The sequence below is a fragment of the Schistocerca americana genome, chromosome 1 (assembly GCF_021461395.2).
Source record: "Schistocerca americana isolate TAMUIC-IGC-003095 chromosome 1, iqSchAmer2.1, whole genome shotgun sequence".
In the NCBI taxonomy this organism is placed as follows: Eukaryota; Metazoa; Arthropoda; class Insecta; order Orthoptera; family Acrididae; genus Schistocerca; species Schistocerca americana.
In genome coordinates this window covers 80,576,190-80,594,270 of record NC_060119.1, presented here as the reverse complement: position 1 = coordinate 80,594,270, position 18,081 = coordinate 80,576,190, and positions in this window count along the sequence as shown.

The window sequence follows — 18,081 nt, the reverse complement described above, 5'->3', positions numbered from 1 at the left end:
AATACATAAGTTAGTAAATAATACAGTTAAATTTCTACTACCCTAAGAAAAACAAATGAGGACTATTCAGTGAATTAGTTTCTGAAGCTGATGAGGATGCAGGGGAACTTGGAGGATGATGGCTTTGGTTATTTATATACGAATTGTGCGAATCCCTTTGCAGGTCCAAAAGCTGCTGTGTAGGTTCTGTTGACTCGTTTCCCACAGGTGAAGGATATGGTGTTGAAACAGATTTTGCTGAGGAATTGGAGGATGATGGAGTGAATTGATGGACTGATACGTCATTCATGAGTTGCTTCAGTTCAAAGTCTTGTACAATTGAAAAAATCCTACTTTTAGCTTGATGAAACAGTAGTGGATGCAATGATTTTAGGGCTGGTGCTATACCAGCCAAAAAAGCATCTACTGGGTTTTGTATATCTCTCTGTTTTTCAGCTTTTTTTCTGCCAAAATGTAAGCCATGAGCTGGCTTGATGCAGATTCTTGTGGTTTAACCTCACGCTGAAATTTTCGTTTCAGTGGTGGTTTCATAAACGTGTTCTTCTTCGAAGTGACGGACGAATGAGCTGAGGGCGTCTGGGAATGCCGAGTGCGCTCTATCAAATTCTCTGTTTCACTATCCTGGGTTTTAATGATCCATTCTTCATCTGCAATGTCTTCTTGTGTAGACACTTTTTCGTTTTCAACAATCGACTGCTCCTCTTGGGAATCTGTATTTGATTCTTGTTTATGCTCATTATTGTCTTGCGTGTAAGGAACATTGGAAACTGTTTCTCGTTCTACCATGTAAGGTAGCAGGAACGTTAAGAGATCTTCATACTTGTATTTATGTTGATGAACAGCAGCTTGTCCTGAAACAGTTTTCCTTTTCTGCAAGGTCTTCCTTAGTTGGTCACGAACAGATGCCCCTTTTTTTTGCATTCCTCTATTCCACCTGTAGCAAAAATATTTTAAATCGCGTATTTATATTACAATGTTTAAAATGCTGCAAATATTTTATAGATTATACAGTATTTCTCATGTTATACATTCAATTTTTTTCAGGTTCCTTGCTACAGGAGATTCCTTTAAAACTATTTCCTTCAGCTACAGGTTGGGAAAATCCACAGTTGCAGCTATCGTCCATGACACCTCTAGAACAGTTATCAATTTATTGTTAGAAGAGGTGATGCCTGTGCCGAATGAAGAAAAATGGAATGCTATAGCTGAGGAGTTTTGGACAAAATGGCAGTTTCCAAACTGCATTGGATCTTTAGATGGAAAGTACGTAACAATACAGGCTCCAAACAACTCAGGAAGTCTCTATTGGAATTACAAAAAAACATATTCCATTGTGCTTCTTGCTCTGGTTGACCCATGTTATAATGTTATTGCAATAGACGCGGGAGCGTACGGAAAAAACTCTGATGGAGGCATTCTAGTAAATTCAAATCTTGGAAAGTCATTGGAAAACAATACGCTTAGCGTCCCAAAGAGTAAAACTTTACCCGGAACTGATCTTGAACTTCCAATGGTAATTGTAGGCGATGAAGCTTTCCCTCTCAAAACATACTTGATGCGACCATATCCTGGCAGGAACTTAACAAATGACAAGGCTATATTTAATTATCGTTTGAGTCGGGCAAGAAGAATATCCGAAAATGCATTCGGTATATTGCAACAGAAATTTCGAATATTTAGAAGAATCCTTCAGGGAGATCCTAATAACCTTCTACATCTACATCTACATCTATACTCCGCGAGCCACCTTACGGTGTGTGGCGGAGGGTACTTATTGTACCACTATCTGATCCCCCCTTCCCTGTTCCATTCACGAATTGTGCGTGGGAAGAACGACTGCTTGTAAGTCTCCGTATTTGCTCTAATTTCTCGGATCTTTTCGTTGTGATCATTACGCGAGATATATGTGGGCGGTAGTAATATGTTGCCCATCTCTTCCCGGAATGTGCTCTCTCGTAATTTCGATAATAAACCTCTCCGTATTGCGTAACGCCTTTCTTGAAGTGTCCGCCACTGGAGCTTGTTCAGCATCTCCGTAACGCTCTCGCGCTGACTAAATGTCCCCATGACGAATCGCGCTGCTTTTCGCTGGATCATGTCTATCTCTTCTATTAATCCAACCTGGTAAGGGTCCCATACTGATGAGCAATACTCAAGAATCGGACGAACAAGCGTTTTGTAAGCTACTTCTTTCGTCGATGAGTCACATTTTCTTAGAATTCTTCCTATGAATCTCAACCTGGCGCCTGCTTTTCCCACTATTTGTTTTATGTGATCATTCCACTTCAGATCGCTCCGGATAGTAACTCCTAAGTATTTTACGGTCGTTACCGCTTCCAATGATTTACCACCTATGGCATAATCGTACTGGAATGGATTTCTGCCCCTATGTATGCGCATTATATTACATTTATCTACGTTTAGGGAAAGCTGCCAGCTGTCGCACCATGCATTAATCCTCTGCAGGTCCTCCTGGAGTACGTACGAGTCTTCTGATGTTGCTACTTTCTTGTAGACAACCGTGTCATCTGCAAATAGCCTCACGGAGCTACCGATGTTGTCAACTAAGTCATTTATGTATATTGTAAACAATAAAGGTCCTATCACGCTTCCCTGCGGTACTCCCGAAATTACCTTTACATCTGCAGATTTTGAACCGTTAAGAATGACATGTTGTGTTCTTTCTTCTAGGAAATCCTGAATCCAATCACAAACCTGGTCCGATATTCCGTAAGCTCGTATTTTTTTCACTAAACGTAAGTGCGGAACCGTATCAAATGCCTTCCTGAAGTCCAGGAATACGGCATCAATCTGCTCGCCAGTGTCTACGGCACTGTGAATTTCTTGGACAAATAGGGCGAGCTGAGTTTCACATGATCTCTGTTTGCGGAATCCATGTTGGTTATGATGAAGGAGATTTGTATTATCTAAGAACGTCATAATACGAGAACACAAAACATGTTCCATTATTCTACAACAGATTGACGTAAGCGAAATAGGCCTATAATTATTCGCATCTGATTTATGACCCTTCTTGAAAATGGGAACGACCTGCGCTTTCTTCCAGTCGCTAGGTACTTTACGTTCTTCCAGCGATCTACGATAAATTGCTGATAGAAAGGGGGCAAGTTCTTTAGCATAATCACTGTAGAATCTTAAGGGTATCTCGTCTGGTCCGGATGCTTTTCCGCTACTAAGTGATAGCAGTTGATTTTCAATTCCGATATCGTTTATTTCAATATTTTCCATTTTGGCGTCCGTGCGACGGCTGAAGTCAGGGACCGTGTTACGATTTTCCGCAGTGAAACAGTTTCGGAACACTGAATTCAGTATTTCTGCCTTTCTTCGGTCGTCCTCTGTTTCGGTGCCATCGTGGTCAACGAGTGACTGAATAGGGGATTTAGATCCGCTTACCGATTTTACATATGACCAAAACTTTTTAGGGTTCTTGTTTAGATTGTTTGCCAATGTTTTATGTTCGAATTCGTTGAATGCTTCTCTCATTGCTCTCTTTACGCTCTTTTTCGCTTCGTTCAGCTTTTCCTTATCAGCTATGATTCGACTACTCTTAAACCTATGATGAAGCTTTCTTTGTTTCCGTAGTACCTTTCGTACATGATTGTTATACCACGGTGGATCTTTCCCCTCGCTTTGGACCTTAGTCGGTACGAACTTATCTAAGGCGTACTGGACGATGTTTCTGAATTTTTTCCATTTTTGTTCCACATCCTCTTCCTCAGAAATGAACGTTTGATGGTGGTCACTCAGATATTCTGCGATTTGTGCCCTATCACTCTTGTTAAGCAAATATATTTTCCTTCCTTTCTTGGCATTTCTTATTACACTTGTAGTCATTGATGCAACCACTGACTTATGATCACTGATACCCTCTTCTACATTCACGGAGTCGAAAAGTTCCGGTCTATTTGTTGCTATGAGGTCTAAAACGTTAGCTTCACGAGTTGGTTCTCTAACTATCTGCTCGAAGTAATTCTCGGACAAGGCAGTCAGGATAATGTCACAAGAGTCTCTGTCCCTGGCTCCAGTTCTGATTGTGTGACTATCCCATTCTATACCTGGTAGATTGAAGTCTCCCCCTATTACAATAGTATGATCACGAAACTTCTTCACGACGTTCTGCAGGTTCTCTCTGAGGCGCTCAACTACTACGGTTGCTGATGCAGGTGGTCTATAGAAGCATCCGACTATCATATCTGACCCACCTTTGATACTTAACTTAACCCAGATTATTTCACATTCGCATTCGCTAATAACTTCACTGGATATTATTGAATTCTTTACTGCTATAAATACTCCTCCACCATTGGCGTTTATCCTATCCTTGCGGTATATATTCCATTCTGTGTCTAGGATTTCGTTACTGTTCACTTCCGGTTTTAACCAACTTTCCGTTCCTAATACTATATGCGCACTATTTCCTTCAATAAGAGATACTAATTCAGGAACCTTGCCCTGGATACTCCTGCAGTTTACCAATATTACGTTGACTTTTCCTGTTTTTGGTCTCTGAGGACGGACGTTCTTTATCATCGATGATAATGTCCTCTCTGGTAAGCCGTCAGGTATTTTATCGTTTCGCTCAAGGGGGGGTCCCTCTAACCTAAAAAACCCCCGTGTGCACGCCACACGTACTCTGCTACCCTAGTAGCTGCTTCCGGCTTACAATGATTGTGACGGCTGCGTGTGTACTGTACAACTTTATTCGAAAAATGGAAGGTTATAGGGTGCCCGAACAGAGGATGGATCAAACGGAAACTGCTGAGGGATCCGGAAGTTCATCAAATCTTCGAAACCTACCTCGAATTCGTGGGAGATCAACAGATGCTGCATTTGCTGTACGAGAACAACTCAAAAAATTCCTGAACTCTCCACAAGGGACTGTGGAATGGCAAGAACATGTCGCCTTGGCGATATAACGATGACATAAACCAAACATCTGTTTGTAAAATAAAAAGTAAATAAATATCTTTCGGGTATTAAAACTTGTATAGTTTTTATCTTACCTTTGGCTTGTAGATCTGTTGCAATTGTCTTCCAAACTCTGTCTTTGTACTCGATATTCCTGTAATTTTCACTTCCCTGATCGTAAAGAACAGGAAACTTACGAACTTCCTCTATTAGTCGTTCCACATCCATGTTTTGTACACAGAACAGTTTTGCGCAGTTGCACAGCTCACAAGACAACCCCACCGTCAGGCCGTGTCCGTCACGTGAAAATTTAAACACGGCGAATCCCGCCCGGCCCGGCCCCGGCCCGTTGACGTTCCCCGTGCACGGCCGGGTCAAGTGGGGCCCGCTGCATTTGTTTTAATGTTGTATTTCGTAGTCCGGGTGACGGCCGATACTCGGACGTGTCTCGGCACGGACACGGTCCTGACATGTGTGTCCCGACCTTTAAATGCACGCGACCGCTACGGTCGCACGTTCGAATCTGCCTCGGGCATGGATGTGTGATGTCCTTAGGTTAGTTAGGTTTAAGTAGTTCTAAGGGACTGATGACCTCAGATGTTAAGTCCCATAGTGCTCAGAGCCATTTGAACCAACTTAAATGCAAGACATGCAGAATGGCATCCCATGGTCACAAATATGAGCCGTCGCCGCCTAGTACGCGTAGTTAGGCTGCACGAGGCGGTAGTTCTGGGGCCGTGTCACATCACACAGTACCCTAATAATGTTCGTTGTAGCCCTGAAGTGCTCGATATCGCAGTAACGAGGGGAGGCGGACACCTCACTTCTGCAACGAGTAGAGTGGCTCTTTCATCGGAACATCTACGTGGATCCTGAAGGTGTGGAGTCACCTAATTGGCGTCGACAGTCAGGAAAGGTGAAACGGGCTTAAAAGAGGGTCTGCAAGACTCTTTTGCTGTTATCCCAGATTCCCATGTCGTCGGCGTAGACGAGACATTGCGATAGCCCACAGCAGAAACAATACGAGCTGTAGATGCTGCCACTCCCAGGGGAGCACAAAGGCCTACAGACAGAACGCGCCAACTCCCCTCTGAGATTTTACTGGTCATCACTGAGAAAAATAGAATTTTTCCGCGAGTGGCAAATTACGCGACATCTTGCCACCACCCGCCATCTAAAGGCTGTGGCGGTGGAAAGCCACAGCGATCAGGGCTAGCTAGGCAATGTAGCCATGTTTCATGTTAAAGCTGGCTCCACCTGGAAACTCACAAAAAGACTACCGTGGAAAGGACAACGTCTTTCTCCTCTGCAAGAGGGCGGAGCGGTTGTCTGTGAATGTGACGTCAAGACCACTGTCATGGCCGACGGTTTTGCAGCTAACTCGACGCCGATAGAGAACGGCATCGACGAACAACACACGCAGACGGTACCATAAAAGTTGGCCACCTTTCTTCCGAACAATGCAGGAGATGTTATGACGACTATCACTGAGGATGAAGTAGACGTCCATCTTCGCACCCTCACCGCTGGGAAGGCTGGTGGCTGCGACCAGAGATGGAGGCTCTTAAGCTCAAGCAACTCCCTCCTGATGCACTTCGCCCCATTACGTACGTTGTTAACCGTGTCTTGACGACTGGCAGCTACTCCTCTGCACAGAAACATGCAGAGGTGGTTGCCATCCCGAAGCATGGAAAAGACGCGCGTCTTCCGCTAAACTATCAGCCTATAAGCCTACTGTTGTTCTGTCCAAGGTGTTCGAACATTATATATACAAAGGCTCATGGAGCATGTGGACAGAGAGAGACTACCACCGCCAGAGCAATTCCGGCGCGGCCACAGCACGCAACACCAAATGTTCAAATGTGTGTGAAATCTTATGGGACTTAACTGCTAAGGTCATCAGTCCCTAAGCTTACACACTACTTTACCTAAATTATCCTATGGACAAACACACACACCCATGCCCGAGGGAGGACTCGAACTTCCGCCGGGACCAGCACGCAATGGGAGCCTTGAGTGTCGCTAGTACGCTGGGGCGGTACTCCTTTTCGTCTTCAAGGCCTTTGACCTGTCGCAGGGAATGGGCGCGGACCACAGAGGAAGCGCCTGCAGCCGTTGGTGGAGGGGGAAGGCCATAGGCATAAATACTGGACCAGGTCCACTCGAGGAGCAGTCTGAGGTCGCACCTGATGAAGGTCACGAGCTACGTGACCGAAATATCGTGCAAGTACGACGCTGATATCCAGCAGAACACCCGACAACCCAAGATGTCAAGAAAAAAACTGTCCAGTGAGTGTGGGCTGTAAAATGCAGACATAAATAGCTACCAGTACATGTCTCGTAGTAGAGGTGTGCTCCGCGGACCACAGAGGAAGCGCCTGCAGCCGTTGGTGGGGGGGGAAGGCCATAGGCATAAATACTGGACCAGGTCCACTCGAGGAGCAGTCTGCGGTCGCGCCTGATGAAGGTCACGAGCTACGTGACTGAAATATCGTGCAAGTACGACGCTGATATCCGGCAGAACACCCGACAACCCAAGATGTCATTAGATCGCCGGGAAAGCCTGAAGAGTTACAGTTTTTTTCTTGTTTGGTCCCTACTACTTACGCCCAAAATATGGAAAGCAAAGAACTTTCAGTACAACAATGCTGTCATAATCTGCTCATTATGAGGTGCAATCTTACGTTAAAGGCTTAACACAGTAAGAGACGTAAGGCCTGTTACATATATGAACTGTGCTGCGTCTTGAGGCAACGTAACTCATTGTGTGCATATTATCCAGACTCTACTCATCCCGTATTGGAGAATGAGACCACTTAGTGACTTCATTTGTTTCGCTGACACCCTCACACAAAATAATGAAAAGAATAAGAGCTTATCGATTAATACACTATCGCTGTTCATGCAGTAAAATTTCAGCACCAGGCATCATGTTTTAATTTCTTACTTCTTTACTACAACTCTGGTCACAACACAGTTTGCAGACAGCATTCAGATATATAAATGGATATACTTGCCAGATTATATGATTGTGTGACACTCAGTTCACAACATATGATGTCCTAAACATTGGGATGCATGGAAAACTAGCTTTTGGTCAAAATGAAGGGCATGTTACCAGGGTTATACTCATCCAAAAAGTGGACCAGACAGTGTCACAGCGCATTTCTAAGAGTGCTACAGATTTTATCCCGTATTCCGACGAGTTGCCTTGGTAAAGTTCAGTGCCAAACAAGTGGACCTCAACATCACTCAAGCATATGTACCAACTGCAAATACAAATGGGTAAGAAGTGAAATCTTTCCCAGCAAATCAAGGAAATTTACATAAACCATGACGAAACATCACGATATTAGTGTAATAATAATTGGAGACTGCAATGCCAAACTGGGAAATGGCAGGTTTGAAGACGTGGTAGGACCTTTTGCTTTCGAAGCACGAAACGACAGTGGTGATTACTTTCTACTATTCTGCCATGAAGGAAACATGTTTCACATTCCCACCTTGACACCCGTATACATTCAAATCACCAGTAGACGACCAGGAAAACAGTTCGTAACCCGATATTCTATATTTTAATCAACAAGCATTTTAAAGCTTTACTCAGGCATGCATCTACTTGTCCTGGAACAGCTGTAACATCTACCGTAATGCTACTCACAACTTCTCTAAAATCAAAACTCGTAAAACATAAAAGACTACCCCAACAAAAGAAGACATTTTATGAAAAACTCAAAACCCGGAACTGAGAAATGAAGTGGGGACGGATATCAATAATAAAATAGGGCACCTCTGATTTATCAAGAAAACCATAACAAAGTATGGGAAGAGATGAAAAACATCATGATAATTACTGCTCAAGGTACACTGGGATATAAAGCAAGAGATTTAAACAATTAATGAAAAATTGACGAAATTCTTTCACATCGATGGATGAGCACCGGAAGCATAGAGCCCAGATATATGTAGCTAATTACAGTAATACTCAGAAATTTACAAAGTCAAGATTAGAACAGCCGGATGGAGAGTAAAAGAACAACACAGCGAGGAATACTATCTTGGTTAGGTAATATAAAAAGCAGCTGACAAGGTTATCCAAGTGCAGATTAGCTACGACCTACTGAGGTTCATGGGACAGAGATGCATCGTGCGGTCGCCAACATCCATTAAAGGATAAGTCAAAGAAGAAGATACTCATCCAGTGTTTGATAATGAGAACATTGAGGACTTCCAACAAACTTTAAAAATAAATTCAAACCTTATGTAAACTTTTCTCTCTTGCGTGCTTAACGTCAAATACATCACACATTAATTCACATGTAAAGTAATCAGATGTTTGAAGTTGTTTTCTACATGTGACTTCGACTCTTTTAAGAATAGGTGGTTTCCTGGTATGTACAAAACCGCTTCACAATTCGTGGCTCAGTTCTCCGAAACGTACCTGCATACCGAAAGAGCTTCCCATGTTACAAAATAACTTACAATATTGCACGCAAGTCACAGTAGTTGATACATCACTATTAAAAATTCGAAGTATTCTGGTAGTTCAGCGAGTCTCACTCGAGCACTGCAGCTTGTTTCTAGGGCATAGTTCCAAAGATACTTCGACAACTCACGGCGATGTCACACTTATTCTTGGTGCGGCTTAGATTCCATGTATGCTCAAAGGCTCACAGAGACGTGTCACTGGTCATATACATATTGATCTTTATAACACTGTATGAGTTTGGAAATTCCTTTACACATCGATATTACTTTCATGCTGATAATCTCTATATCCTCAAGAAAATTTTTCTGCACACCTATTGTGTCATCTAAAGTGTTCGATAAATCCGAGTTCACCCTGCAAGAAACGCGATTGGCACCACGTAATCAATACTTTTCACAATTTAAATGTATGTAGAAACAATTTCAGTAGTCCAAAATTAAAAGGCATTAAAATGTAATTTTTGATCGATTAAATATTACTATTTTCACGAGACGTCTCAATCATCACTGAGTTAACTACCGTCTGGTGAGTACTCTTCGTCAAGACCGGAACATCTCCGAAATTGAAGTTACAAACGGAATGTTCTGATGTATAGTTCCAAAAGTAACTAAACGTACAGTGACAAAAGGATTTACATAACTTACGTAGCTAATCTGAAAATTAGTAAGATTTACTTTTAAATTTACATTCGCATTGTATTTAAACTTTCGTACTCTTCCATTATTCAAGATAGTTAATGAATAGTTTAATGGTATGGCGTATACCGCAAAGTGTTTGGAAGATATTCACTTTAGGAGTGTGACTGGTATAATTAAAAACCTAAAAATTCACCGGACATAAGAAGACTTTCCTGTGATTCAACGTTTACGTAGCAAAATACACACATCAAAACAAGTTTTGCATCACCACGGTTTCCAAAACTCCTGAAGATAGACGTTGACTGCGGATATTGTATCACAGACACAATCCCTTTGACTGTTCATAGATGTCACTAAACCCGCCCAAAGATGTACACATCCATGCATGAGCAGCACCTATTAGACGGAGGGGGTCCGACAGCCGATTAGTTCGAGTCATTCCACCAGGAAGGAGGTACACGGCCCGTGTTGTGTTCAACCATGCCTAGACGGTCAATACCGCGGTTCGATCGCGTCCACATTGTTACTTTGTGCCAGAAAGGGCTCTCAACAAGGGAAGCGTCCAGGCGTCTCGGAGTGAACCAAAGCGCTGTTGTTCGTACATGGAGGAGATACAGAGAAACAGGAACTGCCGACGACATGCCTCGCTCAGGTTGCCCAAAGGCTACTACTGCAGTGGATTACCGCTACCTATGGATTATGGCTCGGAGGAACCCTGACAGCAACGTCACCATGTTGAATAATGGTTTTCGTACAGCCATAGGACGTATTGTTAAGACTCAAACTGTGTGCAATAGGCTGCATGATGCGCAACTTCACTCCCGACGTCCATGGCGAGGTCCATCTTTGCAACCAAGACACCATGTAGCACGGTACAGATGTGCCCAACAATAAGCAGAATGGACCGCTCAGGGCTGGCATCACGTTCTCTTCACCAATAAGTGTCGCATATGACTTCAACCAGGCAATCGTCGGGGACGTGTTTGGAGACAACCCAGTCAGGCTGAACGCCTTAGACACACTGTCCAGCGAGTGCAGCAAGGTGGAGGTTCCCTAATGTTTTGGAGTGGCATTATGTGGGGGCGACGTACGCCGCTGGTGGTCATGGAAGGCGCTATAACGGCATCCTCCGACCGATAGTGCAACCATATCAGCAGCATACTAGCCAGGCATTCGTCTTCATGGACGACAATTCGCGCCCCCATCGCGCACATCTTGTGAATGACGTCCTTCAGGATAACGACATCGCTCGACTAGTGTGGCCAGCATGTTCTCCAGACATGAACCATATCGAGCATGCCTGGGATAGACTGAAAAGGGCTGTTATGGACGACGTGACCCACCAACGACTCCGAGGGATCCAAGCCGACTCGCGGTTGAGGAGTGGGACAATCTGGACCAACAGTGCCTTGATGAACTTGTGGATAGTATGCCACGACGAATACAGGCATGCATCAATGAAAGAGGTACCGGTGTTTACAGTATGCAGCGAGACCACCACCTCTGAAGATCTCGCTGTATGTTGATACAACAATCAATATGTGGTTTTCATGAGAAATAAAAAGAGTGGACATGATATTTATGTTGATCTCTATTCCAGTTTTCTGTACATGTTCCTGAACTCTCGGAACGGAGGTGATGGAAAACTTTCTTTGATGTAAGCTCTAGCTTATCGAAAACTTTCACTGTATGACGAGTAATATATGAATCTTTAGGTTTTAAGATTATGTCGATATCGAGGTCTTTAGAAATGACGGGTGATCAGACAATATCTTATCGGGTGCCTCAGTGATCGCGACCAACTGCTACTAATGGCGTACATGTCCAGTTGCAATTTTCTTAGCAGAGAGTGGGCTCTATACTGGCGTTCCCAGGTCTCATAGTGCCGTTGCAACGGATATCGCAGTTTCGATTTCAGCTTCGGGCATTCGTTTTACTTTTGATGTATTCTTTCAACACGCGAATACTGTATGCGATGAAAGAAACTACGAACTGCCTGATGTGCGTATACACCTGTGCTGGATAAGCAGATTAAGGGTAATACTACTACCACTAGATCTACATTGTAGTTTTATCACCTCCAGGATTTAGGTTTTTCTTCTTTTCCCTAAATCTGTCAAGATGATAATTAGGATGAACTCTGAAAATGTCTCAGCCCATTTACTTCCCATTTATCGTCGCGTAGTAGCTACTTCCTTTTCTACAGACTTTATCGATGGGATATTAAACAGTCTTCCATCCTTCTGCGTACTATATTCTGAAATACGTTGGACCTCGACCTAATGTGCTGGAAGACACAACTATACTTCCCGACTGCTTCTACCATATAGTTCTGATATGTGCAGTGTAATTTGGCAACGAGACTCTATAGTCAGCACACGCACCTCACCTTGAGCATGTACAAAGTCTCTCGGTAGCTAGCACGCGCAACACACAGTTGTTTCTCGCGCAGTGAAGATTTATCACAAATAGATCACCCTGGGTAAGATTTCTTACAATTAAAGGTCACTCCCTAACGCACTGGCAGTAAAAGCCATCAGCAAATCCTAAGATGAATAATAATAGTGTTCCCAGCTGCCGATGTTCAGCGTGGATGTGGGGTTAGACGTGTCAGAGTAAACCTTACAGCAAAAGCGGTGGTCATAGGTCCTTGCTAACCATACCCTCGAATATAGCGACATATTCAGAAACAAACAGACAAATATGTACGACAAGCCGAGGAGTTATGAATGCCACTGCTGTTCGTTTCACTCCCAACATTTAAGCTTAACTCTTTGGTTAATGCCTAATCACGCCCTCGGATATCGCAGTACATTTGGAAATAAACGGAAAACACTTGCGACAAGCAAAGAATTTTGTCCTAAGTGTACTCTTAGGTTCCTACCTAGCCAAATGTTTCTGAAACGTGAGAATACAAATGTCATTGCTGGTCCGCGAATATGTTACAAACACGAAGACGAACAGAGCAAAGCTTCTATACAGCATGACGCGAATCCATGAATTCCATAACGTGACGTCTCCGACCAAGACGAACATTACCAAATAACAAAATTATTGTTCATCTTAGGATCTCCTGAAGGCCTTTACCGCAAATGCACCATCAACAGACTTTTCATTATAACAAATCTTACCAAGCGTGACGTGTTTGTGCTAAAATCTTCAATGCACTAAAGACAACTATGAGGTGCATGCGCAGGCTGAGTCGTTAATTCGGCGCTTTTAACGGGAGTGCTGGCAACGGATAAAACCGTCTCCTGCTTCGCATAGGTTACTCTCGCAGGGCAATCTGCTTACAGAACAAACATGCAGTGTTGTTTTATATCTTTCTACGAAAGCAAAGATGAAGCATGGAGACACCAATCGCTTAGGTGTATTTGTATAGTCACAACTTACAATTTCAAGTGTCAGTGATAGTATGACGCTTAACACGTACTTCATGAAGTGACACATGCTAACTACGCATCTACAGTTAATGATATTTTACAGGATAATAGATTATTCAACATCGCTGAGTTATTTTCTAATTCCTTAACCTCCCTGGTGAAGTGAGTTTCAAACCATGTATGCTATTTTCTAATTCAAAGGTTTTTCAAGCAACAATGTCGGCAATTCTATCTGCATTATTCCCTGTCTTTTGCTTCAATGTAGTGCGATTAAATCTGCGTTTTTTGTAATGTTAACAACTTCTCCGTGCAAGCTACCCTACAAAGAATTGACTGAACATACTGCCATCGCTCCCTTCAATAGTAACTGCACTTTCGTACATTTTTATAATGTTTATGAAACTCGGAAACGAACTTTCATTGATCACTGACATTAGCTGCATGTTAATATCGATGCAATTTTAAAATTACGAAGGCGGACGTTTTAGAATGATTGGCAGACATTAAAAGATAAGACGTCAATTATCTCACAAAATCCTGAAGTTTCAAGGACCAATAGAAATGGAGGCTCTAGAAATGCACTTCAGCACGCTACCTATCACTGCCGTGGGACTGCGAAAGCGAGAGAAGTGTGATTAACAGCGGGCACAGACGCACTCAACCAATTTTACTTCCTGCGCGTGGAGCAGGGGGAGAAACAGCAGTGCTTGGTACAATGATACTGCAACGTCTACCATGCGCTTCACAGTGGCTGCAGTGAATTATTTGTGCTGGTAAAATTCTAGAAATTTTGGCTTTCACAAAGACAGGTCTCGTTTTCCACCGAGTGTTCGGCCGTGGCAGAGTGGGCTCTACTCAATAAAGTCTTATGGTGCGAAGGCCATCCGCACACGAAGCGACACAACGAAGGCAAAGGGCACGCGATCTACAATGGCAACTGGCTGCCGATTAGCTGCCAACGCAGCTCAGGAATCAGAAACTGCAGTTTCCGTGGGGACGGGGCAGTATTTTTTTTTTCGCATCCAATCATCTTTTGTTTACGACCGTCGAGTCGAGCACAGACTGAAGCTCAAACCACGATGTGTTTATTATTATTACACACGAATATGTAAACGGAACATATTATGGATTAATCGATACATAAAAAATACATATGTGGACGTTCTATGTAGCTGCCAAAGAGCTGTAACGGGCAGATTCGAAATTCATAGTTTTTTACAGAACGATTAAACAGTGTCACAGTGATCTGGTTAGTTAGTTGATTTGGGGGAGGGGACCAAACAGCGAAGTCTTCGGTGCCATCGACTTAGGAAAGGATGGGGAAGGAAGTCGGCCGTGCCCTTTCAAAGGAACCATCCCGGCAACTGCCTGAAGTGATTTAGGGAAATCACGGAAAACCTAAATCGAGATGACTGGACGCGGGTTTGAACCGTCGTCCTCCGCATGCGAATCCAGTGTGCTAACCACTGCGCCACTTCGCTTGGTACAGTGATCGGGCGCAATTGATTTCTTCCGACATAACATATCAATACTTTTGAAAACCCAAATATCTTCAGATTTATAAACACGGAAATGTGGTGATTGTGGTTTGTGTTCGTTAAATCATTTGTGTGTGAACGCAATTGTACGTAGAATTGTGGATTTTCGCTGTTCGTTTCCAAACGATGCAATTTTACATAACGACAAAGGCTGCTAGTCACTCAAATGAATACTATTGGTATAATTCACAATTTTTTGTACATATCCTTCCACTGGCGTAACTAATAACGTTAAACAAAAGATGTACAGTACACTAAACATGCCATTGTATTTATTTTCCCTCTTCACACCCCGCTTTTCCTGCGAAATCTCTCCTGCAGTAACCTGGAAGCCGGTGGCTGTATGAAACGGGATGCTTTCCGTACAAACTTTCAGATTAAACCAATACGGAGCTATATTTTACGTCACGACGCAGCTCAGATCTCTTGGCAATGAGGGCGCCGAGTCCCTGGCAACGAGCTGTCAATGCGTTGCAAGGGGCTGACTCGTGGGCCACTCTGCAACCGCGCTTTTTGCGGAGTCCTATTTATAGTGCGTTTAAAATTAATTGAGACTTTTGACGTTTGGCTGACCGGAGAGGGACGAGATGCCGTTGCTCAGGTAACACCAATGGTGAGCCGGATTTCCCTACCAGGCCGCCAGCTCGTCGCCAAGTAACGCGCCCCTGTTGCCAGACCATGAACAAACAACACGCATTAGATGCATCAACGTTCGTCAGCTCTCGTTGTAACGTCGTATTTTCTGGCACTGACGTGTTCTGTAGTCGTCAGGTCTTGCGAGCAAGTGTTTTCTGTTGGTGTTGCATTAATGAGAACAATGTAGTACATCTGAATACGAGATTTTCAATAAAAGTGTCATCCGAGGACACGTTCATGGTCTGGGAAGATAACGTTCTGCTGCAAAACATTACTCGTAATTCGACAATAGTAATGGACAAAGCGCATTACCACGCTGTCGTGATGCATAAAGCTCCACCAATGCAGTGACGGTAAGCGGATGTTTGGCGGATACAAAGAAATGTTCGATGAGATCAAGGTGAACCTGGTATGTATAAGGAAAAGGTAATGTTACTTGTAGTGCTCTACAAGCCAAAACTTCACGCTACCGGATCGATGCAATGAACTGGCTAACGGTGAAGGGAATAGTTTAACTAGGCTTCCGCCGTATCATTTATGCTCACTCAAATCCGACAGAGTATATGGGCTTAGGTGAAAAGTAACGTGGCGAAAAAGACAAGAAGTTTACGCTCGGTGAGGTTGAAATGCTGACCAAAGAAGGCACTGAAAATGTTGCACTACAGAACTGGTCTTTATTTGTCAGCAATATCAAGAAGGCAGTTCAAAAGACAATGATTCGTGTAGCACTGTGACGAGTTTTCAATAATACTTAACGTCCCTCGTTGCCATGTTAAAATCTGCTTCTTTTGTCAAGACAAAGCAGAGTTCTAACATATTCATCTCACCAATATTCTAATGCAGTCGAAATTGCGACATAATCCTGAAATAGTGTCTTATTAAACTAACAACAGAGTTCTAGTCATGTCAATACTTTATGAAACAGTCCATTCCTAGTACAAAGGTAAACTTTTAATTTCTTCACTTATATTGTCACAAAACCCCACAGCAGTTCTCGTTTCACCCGCTATCGATGACTCTCCATAATTACATTATTTCATTGAAAAAGTGTGGTGTCACCGCCAGACACCACACTTGCTAGGTGGTAGCCTTTAAATCGTCCGCGGTCCGTTAGTATCAGCACCCCCTGTAAAAGAAAGCCTGTCTACGTAGTGCGTGACGTCACAAGATGGCTACGCACATAGTCCCTTCTTCAACAGTTTCACGGAACAGTGCTTGTGAATAGTCGTTCGGCGAGTTTCGCATCAGTTTACTATTATAGTGAATGGTGTTCCTGCGTTAGTGTACGTGATTTGGTTGTTTAGTTTCTGTGCACTAAACTGGTGATCTGTTTTTCTTGCCTGTGAAAATTTCGTTGCCTGCAAAATGCCGTATCGTTGTTGTGTGCCGAATTGTAGAGGAAATTACGGCGGTGGACCAAAAGTAACCGTGTTTAAATTTCCGGAGGATGAAGCAACGAGGAAGAAATGGTTGTCAAGTATTTGCAGAGATAACTTCACTCCTTCTTCAAGTTCAAGAGTAAGTATTTGTTTTGTTTATTTCTTAAAAGAGGTTAAGTGTGCTAACAAAGAATAGGCACTTAAGCAGTAAGGAAGGTCAGCGACATTTTGACTAATATATCAGATCTTAACTGAATAAGTGCCGAAGAAAATAGCGTTTCGTTTTCTTGCCCTGGCAATTCTACAGTTTAGCTGGTATAGGTTACATGAGATCTGTATTCTGCAAGTTCAACCAGTATAGCCTAAGCACAGTCATACTTACATAGTTAAATATCTCAGTATATCTTTATACTTACTGTTTATGCCGCCTGTTGTTAGGAATAAAAGTCGATTTATAATTAAGTACGTGCACTTAAGATACAGACGACTTTCGATGTATTCTGCTTCTGTATTTAGTGTTTCTTTTTGCTGTAAAAGTCTTTAGGAAGTTGCCTGTTCAAAAACAAGTAATGTGGTGTACCCAGAAATTGAAAATGAAGTAAAAACAGTGTCTCAGTCGCTTGTTTTTAATAAATTATTGGTGGGAATTTGAAGTCATTGCAAGGAATGTTACTATTAGGGAATATAGTAGGCTTTAGACTTAGAAGTGAACCATAGACAGGAAAAATGAATGAGTACATGAATGGATTAACAGGCCATCACAAAATGCAAAGGGAGAAACTGTGAAAACATGTAAAAAATAAAAAATACTTGTGGATTTTACAAATTCTTACTTTCTGGGTCTGGAATTTCAGATACATGCCAGTGGCCTACACAGCTGTCTTATAGATACACAGCTAAAGTACTTGAAAGCAATTGTGTGCTGATGTTTAGCCTAATAGGTAGCACATAAGTGGTAATGTATTAGTTCATCATACTGTCAGTTTTTATGTAAGTTATGAACTGATATCAAAAGCAAAACAGTGTCTATCTGATAAAAAGCACTACCTTTAAGTATTTCATAGTTCTAAAGGTTACACAGTGTGACAA